Source organism: Marmota marmota, unplaced genomic scaffold (genome assembly GCF_001458135.2).
Source record: "Marmota marmota marmota unplaced genomic scaffold, marMar, whole genome shotgun sequence".
In the NCBI taxonomy this organism is placed as follows: Eukaryota; Metazoa; Chordata; class Mammalia; order Rodentia; family Sciuridae; genus Marmota; species Marmota marmota.
In genome coordinates, this window is record NW_026006687.1 from 53,336 (window position 1) to 64,122 (window position 10,787).

Consider the following 10,787-nt stretch of genomic DNA (forward strand, 5'->3'; position numbering starts at 1 on the left):
TAATACCAATACTCTGCAATCTATTTCAGGAGATAGAAAAAGAGGGAGTACTTCCAAATTCATTCTATAAGGCCAACATCACCCTAATTCCAAAACCAGATAAAGACACTTCAAAGAAAGAAAACTTCAGACCAATATCCCTAATGAATTTAGATGCAAAAATCCTCAATAAAATTCTGGCAAATCAGATACAAAAACATATCAAAAAGATCGTGCACCATGACCAAGTGGGATTCATCCCTGGGATGCAAGGCTGGTTCAATATACAGAAATCAATAAATGTAATTCACCACATCAATAGACTTAAAGATAAGAACCATATGATCATCTTGATAGATGCTGAAAAAGCATTTGACAAAATACAGCATCCCTTTATGTTCAAAACTCTAGAAAAATTAGGGATAATAGGAAATTACCTCAACATGGTAAAAGCTATATATGCTAAGCCTCAGGCTAGCATCATTCTAAATGGAGAAAAATTGAAGGCATTCCCTTTAAAATCTGGAACAAGACAAGGATGCTCTCTCTCACCACTTGTATTCAACATAGTTCTTGAAACACTAGCCAGAGCAATTAGACAGACAAAAGAAATTAAAGGCATAAATATAGGAAAAGAAGAACTTAAATTAGCACTACTTGCAGATGACGTGATCATATATCTAGCAGACCCCAAAAGTTCAACCAAGAAACTTCTAGAACTAGTAAATGATTTCAGCAAAGTGGCAGGATATAAAATCAATACCAATAAATCAAAAGCATTCCTGTATATCAGTGACAAATTCTCTGAAATGGAAATGAGGACAACTACTCCATTCACAATATCCTCAAACAACAACAACAACAACAACAACAAAAACAAAAAACAAAAACAAAAACCTGGGAATCAACTTAACAAAAGAGGTGAAAGAGCTATACAATGAAAACTACAGAACCCTGAAGAAAGAAATAGAAGAAGACCTTAGAAGATGGAAGGTTTTACCTTGATCATGGATTGGTAGAATTAATATTATTAAGATGGCCATATTACCAAAAGCACTTTACAGATTCAATGCAATTCCCATCAAAATCCCAATGACATTCCTTGCAGAAATAGAAAAAGCAATCATGAAATTCATCTGGAAAAATAAGAGACCCAGAATAGCTAAAGTAATTCTAAGCAGGAAGAGTAAAATTGGTGGTATCACGATTCCAGATTTTAAACTATACTACAGAGCAATAGTAACAAAAACAGCATGGTACTGGCACCAAAACAGGCTTGTAGACCAATGAAACAGAATAGAGGACACAGAGACAAATCCACAAAATTACAACTACCTAATATTAGACAAAGGTGCTAAAAGCATGCAATTGAGAAAGTATAGCATCTTCAACAAATGGTGGTGGGAGAAGCGGAAATCCATATGCAACAAAATGAAATTGAATCCCTTTCTCTCACCATGCACAAAAGTCAACTCAAAATGGATCAAGAAACTAGGAATCAGACCAGAGACTCTGCATTTAATAGAAGATAAAGTTGGCCTTAATCTTCATCATGTGGGGGCAGGCCCCAAATTTCGTAATAAGACACCTATAGCACAAGAGTTAAAACCAAGAATCAACAAATGGGATGAATTCAAATTGAAAAGTTTTTTTCTCAGCAAGATAAATAATATGTGGGGTGAATAGGGAGCCTACATCCTGGGAACAAATTTTTACCCCTCAAACATCAGATAGTGCTCTAATCTCTAGAGTATATAAAGAACTCAAAAAGTTATGGTAGGAGACCCTCAATGTTACACAAAATTACATATAAGAGGTTGTGAGGGGAAAGGGGGGGGACAAGGGAGAGAATTGAACAACAGCAGATGAGGTAGAGAGCGAAGATGGGAGGGGAGCGGAGGGTGGATAGTAGGGGATAGGAAAAGTAGCAGAATATAACAGTCACTAATGTGCCATTATGTAAAAATGTGAGTGTGTAACCGATGTGATTCTGCAATTTGTATTTGGGGTAAAAATGGGAGTTCATAACCCAATTGAGTCAAATGTATGAAAGATGATATATCATGAGCTTTGTAATGTTTTGAACAACCAATTAAAAAAAAGTTAAACAACAAAAAAGCAAATAACCCAATCAACAAATGGGCCAAGGACTTGAACAGAAACTTCTCAGAATAGGATATACAATCAATCAACAAATACATGAAAAAATGCTCACCATCTCTAGCAATCAGAGAAATGCAAATTAAAACTACTCTAAGATACCATCTCACTCCAATAAGAATGGTAGCCATTATGAAGTTAAACAATAACAAGTGCTGGCAAGGATGTGGGGAAAAAGGTACACTCACACATTGCTGGTGGGACTGCAAATTGGTGCAGCCAATTTGGAAAGCAGTATGGAGATTCCTTGGAAAGCTGGGAATGGAACCACCATTTGACCCAGCTATTCCCCTTCTCGAACTATACCCAAAAAAGCATACTACAGAGACACAGCCACATCAATGTTTATAGCAGCATAATTCACAATAGCTAGAATGTGGAACCAACCTCGATGCCCTTAAATAGATGAATGGATTAAAAAATGTGGCATTTATACACAATGGAATATTACTCAGCACTAAAAAATAACAAGATCATGGCATTTGCAGGGAAATGGATGGCATTAGAGCAGATTATGCTAAGTGAAGTTAGCCAATCCCTAAAAAACAAATGCTGAATGTCTTCTCTGATATAAGGGGGGGTGACTCAAAATGAGATAGGGAAGAAGAGCATGAGAAGAAGACTACCACTAAATAGGGAAGAGAGGTGGGAGGGAAAAAGAGGGAGAAGGGGAGTTGCACGGAAGATGGAAGGAGAACCTCATTGTTATACAGAATACATATATGATGTTGTGATGAGAAAAAGAAAAAAAAACTGTGTCAAATTAGATTGGATAGAGAGAAAGGATGGGAGAGGAGGGGAGGAGTAGGGAGGATAGGAAGGGCAGCAGAATAGAATAGACAATATGATTGATGTATGTACATTCCATGTATGTATTATATGTCAAAATACATTCTGCTGTCATGTATGACTAAAAAAAAATAAATTGTATGGTTAAAAAAATAAAAATAAAAACTAAAAGTCCGTGAACCATTATAAATTATAAGATTCTAAAGAAACATGACAACAACATGTAGCATGTGATCCTTGATTATATCCTGTATATTTAAAAAATCCTGCTAAAATGGATTTAGGAAATTTTGAATATCAGTATTATATACCTGATAATAGTTTCATATTAATATCAAGTTTCCTCAAAGGCATATTAGTATGGTGGTACAAGAGAATTTCCTATTTATAGCAAAACATTAAAATTGATGAATTTAGCTTAATAATATATGGGTGTCATACTAATCTTCATTTTTGCTTGACATATCACATACATATAGAAAAGTATACAGATTATGAGGCACATCATTGTACTGTTCTTGAAACTTTCCTATAGGATAGAACATTTTAAAATAACATTTTAGTGAAAAAAAGCAGTGTTTAGAGACATATTTCTACATAGTCTGAGTTAGTTGCACATACCTAAGCACACAGAATCTAAAACAAACATTGTTTCTACCAGATGGCTCTTTTACTTTGGGCAGCTCTCTTAGGTTAAGGTAAATTGCTTTGCCTCTGACTAACCCTTGCCTCAAGCCTCAAAATCTCTGGGAAGTGAAACAGTGAAACATCACAGGTTCACTATGTCTTGTGAAAGCCTTCTACCATAGACAGAATTCTCCATAGCAAAGGAGAAGAGTTACATCTACGATTGTTTACAGACTTGGAGATTTTCCTAACCAGGTGTGAGTGTGTCTCTCCTGCACCCCGCTGCTCTACCTGAGGGACAGGGCTGGCAAATTTGCAGAGGTCAGGGAGCTCAAAAGCAATCCTGATTTCTTCCTTTTGAAAATTCACATATTAGACGTTCTCTGGTGGGCTGAGATGACCAAGTCTGGGGCCAGCTGGCAGGAAAGCACTCCAAGTAGCTCCTTCCACCTCATACAAGCTCCCATAGAGAGGCCAGGAGAAGCAGCATTTGTAGTCAGAAAACAAAAGGACCTCAGTCTTCCCCAGGTGTGGGCTCCCTGCACTGATTGATATGAAAGACTGAGGGGAAGCATGGGGTCTCCTCAGGAAGAACCCTGTGGTTTTCTTCCTTCCCCTCATTTGCCAGCACTAAGCTCCTAAAGGCTGAGAGAGCTGAAGGAAATTCTTGGGCAAACCCATTGGGAAGTCCTGAAAGAAACAAGATTTCCTGTGACCTTGCCTGTGGGGATGGCATAGTGTTTAGTTAGAACTTTACAAACAGATGCAATCATATTTGCCTTCCAAGTTGATAAAGCAAGTTTTAGTGTTGCAGGGGTCAAAATCATTTTCAAAGTCAAAGAAATGTTATCAGTCTATTCCTCATCTGCCAATCATACACCCATGCACACTCAAATCAAGGACTTAAGTTGAAATGCTCAGTTGCCTTTCTCCCTCCTCTCCCATCTCTTCATGCTTTACCTTCCTCCCAGGTGGACAGGCAGCAGAAGTACTGACTGTGCTCAGTGAAAGACAGGAAGACGAGTCTCAAAGAACCTGGAGCTTGCTCTAATAACTTGGCTTGTCCTTCATAGAGCCTTCTAATCTCCCTCTACTCCTTTCCTCCCACTCAATGAAGAATAGTAGAGTTCAGAATCTGTGTAAAATTCTTGTTCTATTAAAAAAATCTGTCCTCTCTTTTTCATAAAGCAATCCAAGAGAAGGATTATGCATTTGCTTGAATTGGTTGGTTTTGTATCAGGACTCTGAGCCAGGACAAACATTTTAAGTGAAACCACACATTCAAATTTTGTTTGTATAGGCCAGTTTCACCTGGAAATGTCAGTATGTTACTAAGAATATTTTCTTCCAACTTCAAAGCAGTGAAGTATTTGGAGGCCAGTACCCAGGGTTGTGAATTCTGCCCTCAATTTCATTATTTCATTGTTTCATTTGAGCATCCTTATTGCAATGTAAATATATGTATTTCAACATAGAAGATAATTCATCCAACAGTCAATCACAGACAACAGCAAACTTATATAATTTTACTCTTGACAACATCTCTATGGCACCAACTAGAAAGGGTTTATGTTTACCCTGGGGAGAATATCAATTAAAAGTAAAATGTTCTAAAAAATTTATACAATTATGTTGAAGCTAAATAGCACAAGGGCTACCAGAGATCTTCCTGCTCTAACAACATAGTTTCTTTGTAAGACCAGACAGTATCTATAAATAAATTTCATATAATTTTATACTTTCATATAAATAAATAAGTTTCAATACCCTGCTTGATGTTTTGCTGTAGCATAATGGCAGGAAGACAGCCAAGGGCACGTCCCTCTCTAACAACACTGCCTGCATTCCAGCTATGGGGCTGCCCTGAGCAGCAGAGTGATAGAGGGGGATCTTGTCACTGCCCAAACCTCTTCCCATGCCAGGCTCCTTCAAGCAGGACCCTGAGGCAGCATATGTGGCCTGGGTGTATCGAAGGACATTTCAAATGCCCTGGTGCCCATATTGCTCCTCCTACTGCCCACCCAGGACCTTCCATTGTCTCAGTTGTAACATCTGTTAGAACTCATCCCTGGACACTCACCAACCCATCCCTGGACACCTGGTCAGGACTTGGAAACTCATAGCATAAGTGGGCCAGGGGTGGGTATGAGACCATCTTCCCAGTCTGCTAAAAGTGTTTCCCAGCCACTCTTGGTCACTTACATCTGTTACTGCCTCCAGTTATGCACCTGTCCAGGGAGGCCAGCCTTGCTTGCACAGGTACCTACATGAAAAGGCCACCATCTGTGCTGAGCCTTATGGAGTCAGGGGGAGGAAAAGTAGTGACTGTCCCCTCCCCTGGCTTGGTGATACTAGATCCACAGCCCTTTAGGCTGACTGCTGTCCTGTCCTGGGGATCTTTGCCTGTCTTGGTCTGGGTGTCCCAGTTTGAGGGTTTCCTGGGTTCTGAGTGTGTTTCTCTGATGTGCCCACCCTGCACAGGTTCACAAGTGCAGATGGATGATTGGGCAAGGGTGTTTTTTCATCCTTAGCCAGTATCTGAGAAAACATAGGCCCAGAGTTATTATATCCTGCTCCAAGTGACACCAGTCAGGTCTTGTTTCTAAAGACCTCACTCAGGACAGGTGACCTGATGAGCCATGGGGTCCTAACTGTGCTCTAACCATGGAAATGACAGGTTGTCCCTGAGATGGGAACCCGTGTGTAGGGTCAAGAGCAGGTGGCCCTCAAGGCTGCATTGGGAGAGGCTTGAGCATTGGGGGTGAATGAAGTCAGGTCAGATAGACCCTCGAGGTCTCCCTCCTCTCCCCTAGGAGTTTGACCACCATTGTGGGCAGGTGAGCAACAGCGTGGGGCATCTGAACATCTGGCTGTTCCTGCTGCTGCTTTTGTCCCTTTGCCTCTACCAGGGTGCCCTGCTGGTGATGTGCACCATCTTCCCACAAGAGTGATGCCATTCTCCTTGGACAAAGCCATGGCGTATCCACACAGTCACAAGGGCCAACACCGGAAACAGCAGACCTACAGATTATTTATACACTCACTAATTGATGGATTGTTCATTGTATCTAGTTTTTCCACAGTGTTTTTGTTTTGTTTGTACCAGGGATTGAACCCAGGGGTGCTTAACCACTGAGCTGCATTCCCAATCCTTCTGCCCCCTTTATTTTTTCTTAAATGTTTTTTTTTCTTTTGAGCCAGGGTCTCATTGAATTGCTTAGGACCTTGCTAATTTGCTGAGGCTGGTTTTTAACTTGAAATCCTCCAGTTTTAGCCTCCCAAGTGGCTAGAATTTAGGCATGGGCCACTGTGCCTACCTAGTTTTTCACAGCTATAAAGAAAGCTGCTACAAACATTGGTGTATAGGTATGTGAACCTAAGTTTTCATTTCTGTTGGATAAATTCTTAAGAGTGACATTGCTGAGTCATAAGGTAACTGTAGGTGGAACTTTGTAGAAAATTGCCAAATTTGTCTTTCAAAATCACTGTACCATTCCTAATTTCTACCAGCAAAGTATGAGAATTTCAGTTGTTCCACATCCTCACCAACATTTCACACTATCATTTGTTCTTGTTTTTTCCTCTTTTTATTGTAGCCTTTCTAATAAATGAGTAATGACATCTCATTTAAGGCTTCCTAATGAGTAATGATGTTGAGCATATTTTCATGTCTTCTTGCCCATTGGTAGGTCTTTGGCAAAGTGTTTGCTACAAACTTTTTATCTCTTAAAAATGTGTTTTTCCCCTGAGTTTTATGAGTTCTGTGCACTGGGTTCAGATCTATGTTTTGCAAATCTTTTCTTGCAATCTGTGGCTTTTCATTCAATTTTTTTCATAGCCTCTTCTAAAAAAGCAGAAGTTCTTAGTGGTATTGTTATTCCAGTTCTGGGGATTGAATTAGGGGTGCTCTGCTACTGAGTGTTGTTATTTATTCTAGTTGGAAAAATCATGTCCTCTGTGAGGAACAGTTTTATTCCCTTCTTTCCAACATGTGTGTTTTTATTTCTTTTTCTTTTTAGTGTTGACCAGAAATAGTAGGAGTGGGCATCTTTGCCATGGCATTCCTTTAGTATGGCAATTGCTTGACTAAAGGCTCTTTCAGGAAGATTGGTGGGCAGCATCAATGGGGGATGGGGAAGCTGCAGACCCTGAGACAGCTGAACAGACAGAGGAGCCTCTCTGATCATCACCTCCCATCATTTTATGCACTACCCCACTACTGCCATATGTGGTTCCCTCCCACCTGTGACTCCTGTGTTTGGCTCTTATTCATCAAGTGGTCTGTCTTCTCTTCTCTCCAGCTTCTCTCCATCATTGAGTTTTCCTGGCATCCTTTTCCCTTCCTCCATCCTTTAGTTCCTCCAGCCCCAGGTCAGGCCATAGGCCATCGCCCTTCCTCTGCTCAGAATGAGGCCCTCCATGACCAGGATCACTATTCTCAAGGGACCTAAATGTGGTCTTCCCTCTGTGATTCACCAATCAGGTCGGCTTTCCATAATTGGCAGCACCCATCTCAGGCACTGATCCCATGCTCCAACTTCACTTCCTTTCTACTGTGATCCCTGACTGTAACTCCTCCTGGAGTCATTGCTTGGTGGTTGGTGGCAAGGACTCTGGAGCCAGACCTCATAAGTCCAAACCACAGCTCTAAAACTGACCAGAAGGGAGACCTTGGGTAGCTACTTAGCCCCTGGTCACTCAATTTCCCTATCTGTAAAACAGGGAATTGTGAGTTAATTCATGTAAACCACATAGAACAGTGTCTGTACCAGAAAGTGCCTTGTGTGCTGAATACAGACCACAATAAATGTTGATGAGGATGTTGGGAAAAGGTACACTTACACACTGCTGGTGGGACTGCAAATTTGTGCAACCAATCTGGAAAGCAGTATGGAGATTCCTTAGAAAACTTGGAATAGAACCACCATTTGACCCAGCTATTCCTCTCCTAGGTCTATACCCAGAGGACTTAAAATCAGCATATTACAGGGACACAGCCACATCAATGTTTATAGAAGCTCAATTCATAATAGCTAAACTGTGGAAACAGCCTGGATGCCTGTCAATAGATGAATGGATAGAGAAACTGTGGTATATATACCTAATGGAATATTACTCAGCATTAAAAGAGAATAAAATTATGACATGTGCAGGTAAATGAATGGAGTTAGAGAATATCATGCTAAGTGAAGTAAGCCAATCTCAAAAAACCAAAGGCTGAATGTTCTCTCTGATAAGGAAAAATGGAGGAACTTTGATGGGGCAAAGGAGAGGCAGAGGTGAGGAGGGGGCATGGGGGGGTAGGAAAGATGGTGGAATGAGATGGACATCATTACCCTAGGTACATGTATGAATGCATATATGGTGTGATGCTACATTGGGTACAACCATAGAAATGTAAAGTTGTGCTACAGTTGTTTACAATGAATTAAAATGCATTAAAATGCATATATACCTAATTAAAAAACCAAAACAAAAAGAAAACCTAAGGCTAGTATGGTCTTCTCCAAAGCTCAATAGACCTGGTTGTTATGATTATACTCCTGACCTGACCTTTTCCATGACCCAATGCATGTCATCCCTTCTTCTTATGCCACAACAGAAATCGACATAAAATTTGATGTTAGACTGTGACACAAACATCATTGCATTCTCAGTAGAAACACAACTGACCAAGAGAAATCTGAAAAAAGGTTAAACATTACTAATCATTAGAGAAATGCAAATTAAAATCATAATGGGATTTATGGATTTAGTTTTGAAGAAATGGAAACCTGGGAGCCATGGTAAAATTTTGTAAAAATGTCATTTATTAAGGGGTAATTACAAACAGAAAATTCACCTTTTTAGTCTATAGTTAGGGATTTTGACAAATGATATCATGTTCAAGGTTAACCAGTTTATTTACCCCAGAAAATCCTTTCACCTCTTGTTGTCATTTTCTCTCCCTGAGTGCTTGTGGTTTTACTTCATCCAGAATCATGCATAAATGGCATTGTGGACTTTCTAGTCTGGCTTCATTCACTGAGCACGATACATTTGAGATTCGTCTATGTAATTATGGATAACCAGTAGTTTATTGTTTTTGTTTCTGTGTAGTATTGTATTTCCCTACAGATTATTTATACATTGAAGGATTTTTACTTTGCATCTAGTTTTTGGCAATATATTTGTTGGTTTATTTTGTTTTGTTTTTGTACCAGGGATTGAACCCAGAGATGCTTAACCATTGTTGCTTGTGCAACAATCCCAGCCTCACCCCACATATTGTTTGTTGGTGAAGTGTTGCTCCAATCTTTTGTCCATTTAAAAATTGTGTTGTTTTCTTATTGAGTTTCAGGAGTTCTCTATACATTTTTACAAAATTTTACCATGGCTCCCAGGTTTCTACTTCTTCAAAACTAAATTCTATGCTTGGCTTTCTAGGCCTTTCTAATCTTGACCCCCACGGGGTCAACCTCATTGCCCATGCCACCTTGTGCTTGAACTAGATTCATATCTTCATCATTCTGTTAACCCCCTACTTTTGGATTTCTGTGCCTTTCTGCAAAATTGTACCTCTCACAGTCAATGCCCTCCTGTCTGCCTTTCCAAAATCACACCTAGGACACAGAGAGTGAAATGTTCTACTCCACAGCATGGGCTTCGCCAAACTCCCAGTTTCCTCCAGTCTGCTACACCACTCAGGGCTGACCCCTCACTCAGAGTGTTCCTGGGTGTCTCCCGGTGTTATTCTGATGATAGATTCCTTATCAACACAAGTGCATGATGTACTTATTCACCTCTACACCCATCCCTCAAATAACCACCACCTAGCACACCCAGCACACAGTAGGCTTTCAATGCAATGCACCCAGGAGGGAGAATGGCCACCAAGCTCCAGGGTATAGGATATCTGAGCTGCACCTTCAGAGGTGGGTCTGGAAGGACTCATGAGGCACTATCAGGGCCAAGGGCACTGGAGAAAGCTCAGAAAGTGCCTAATTGCAGAGGTGCAAGATGCCTCCAAACAACCAAGGGCACATGCACTCAGACCTCTTACCTCTTCCTCATAGGGTCGCCTGGCGGTGCCCACCCCCACTGCCTTGATGACCAACTGCAGGATGAGCAGGAGCAGGAGGGCCCCAGTGGGTACAGCCACTAGGATACTGTGTACAAGCTAAGAAGCAAAGCCATGGAATAGCTTCTCCTTGGCCATGCCTTTTGACCCGACTCCTCCCTCCCTCCCTCCC

At 40.6% G+C, this 10,787-nt stretch overlaps 1 long non-coding RNA gene across 1 annotated transcript in view; it reads right to left on the reverse strand.

Moving 5' to 3' along the window:
* Positions 1 to 548: 548 nt before the first annotated feature.
* The window catches only part of LOC125614753, a 16,494-nt gene continuing 6,255 nt past the window's right edge, over positions 549 to 10,787 (reverse strand). The window contains exon 2 of the long non-coding RNA XR_007345322.1: positions 549 to 659. This is a non-coding gene — a long non-coding RNA (uncharacterized LOC125614753). The remainder of the gene's footprint in view (positions 660 to 10,787) is intronic.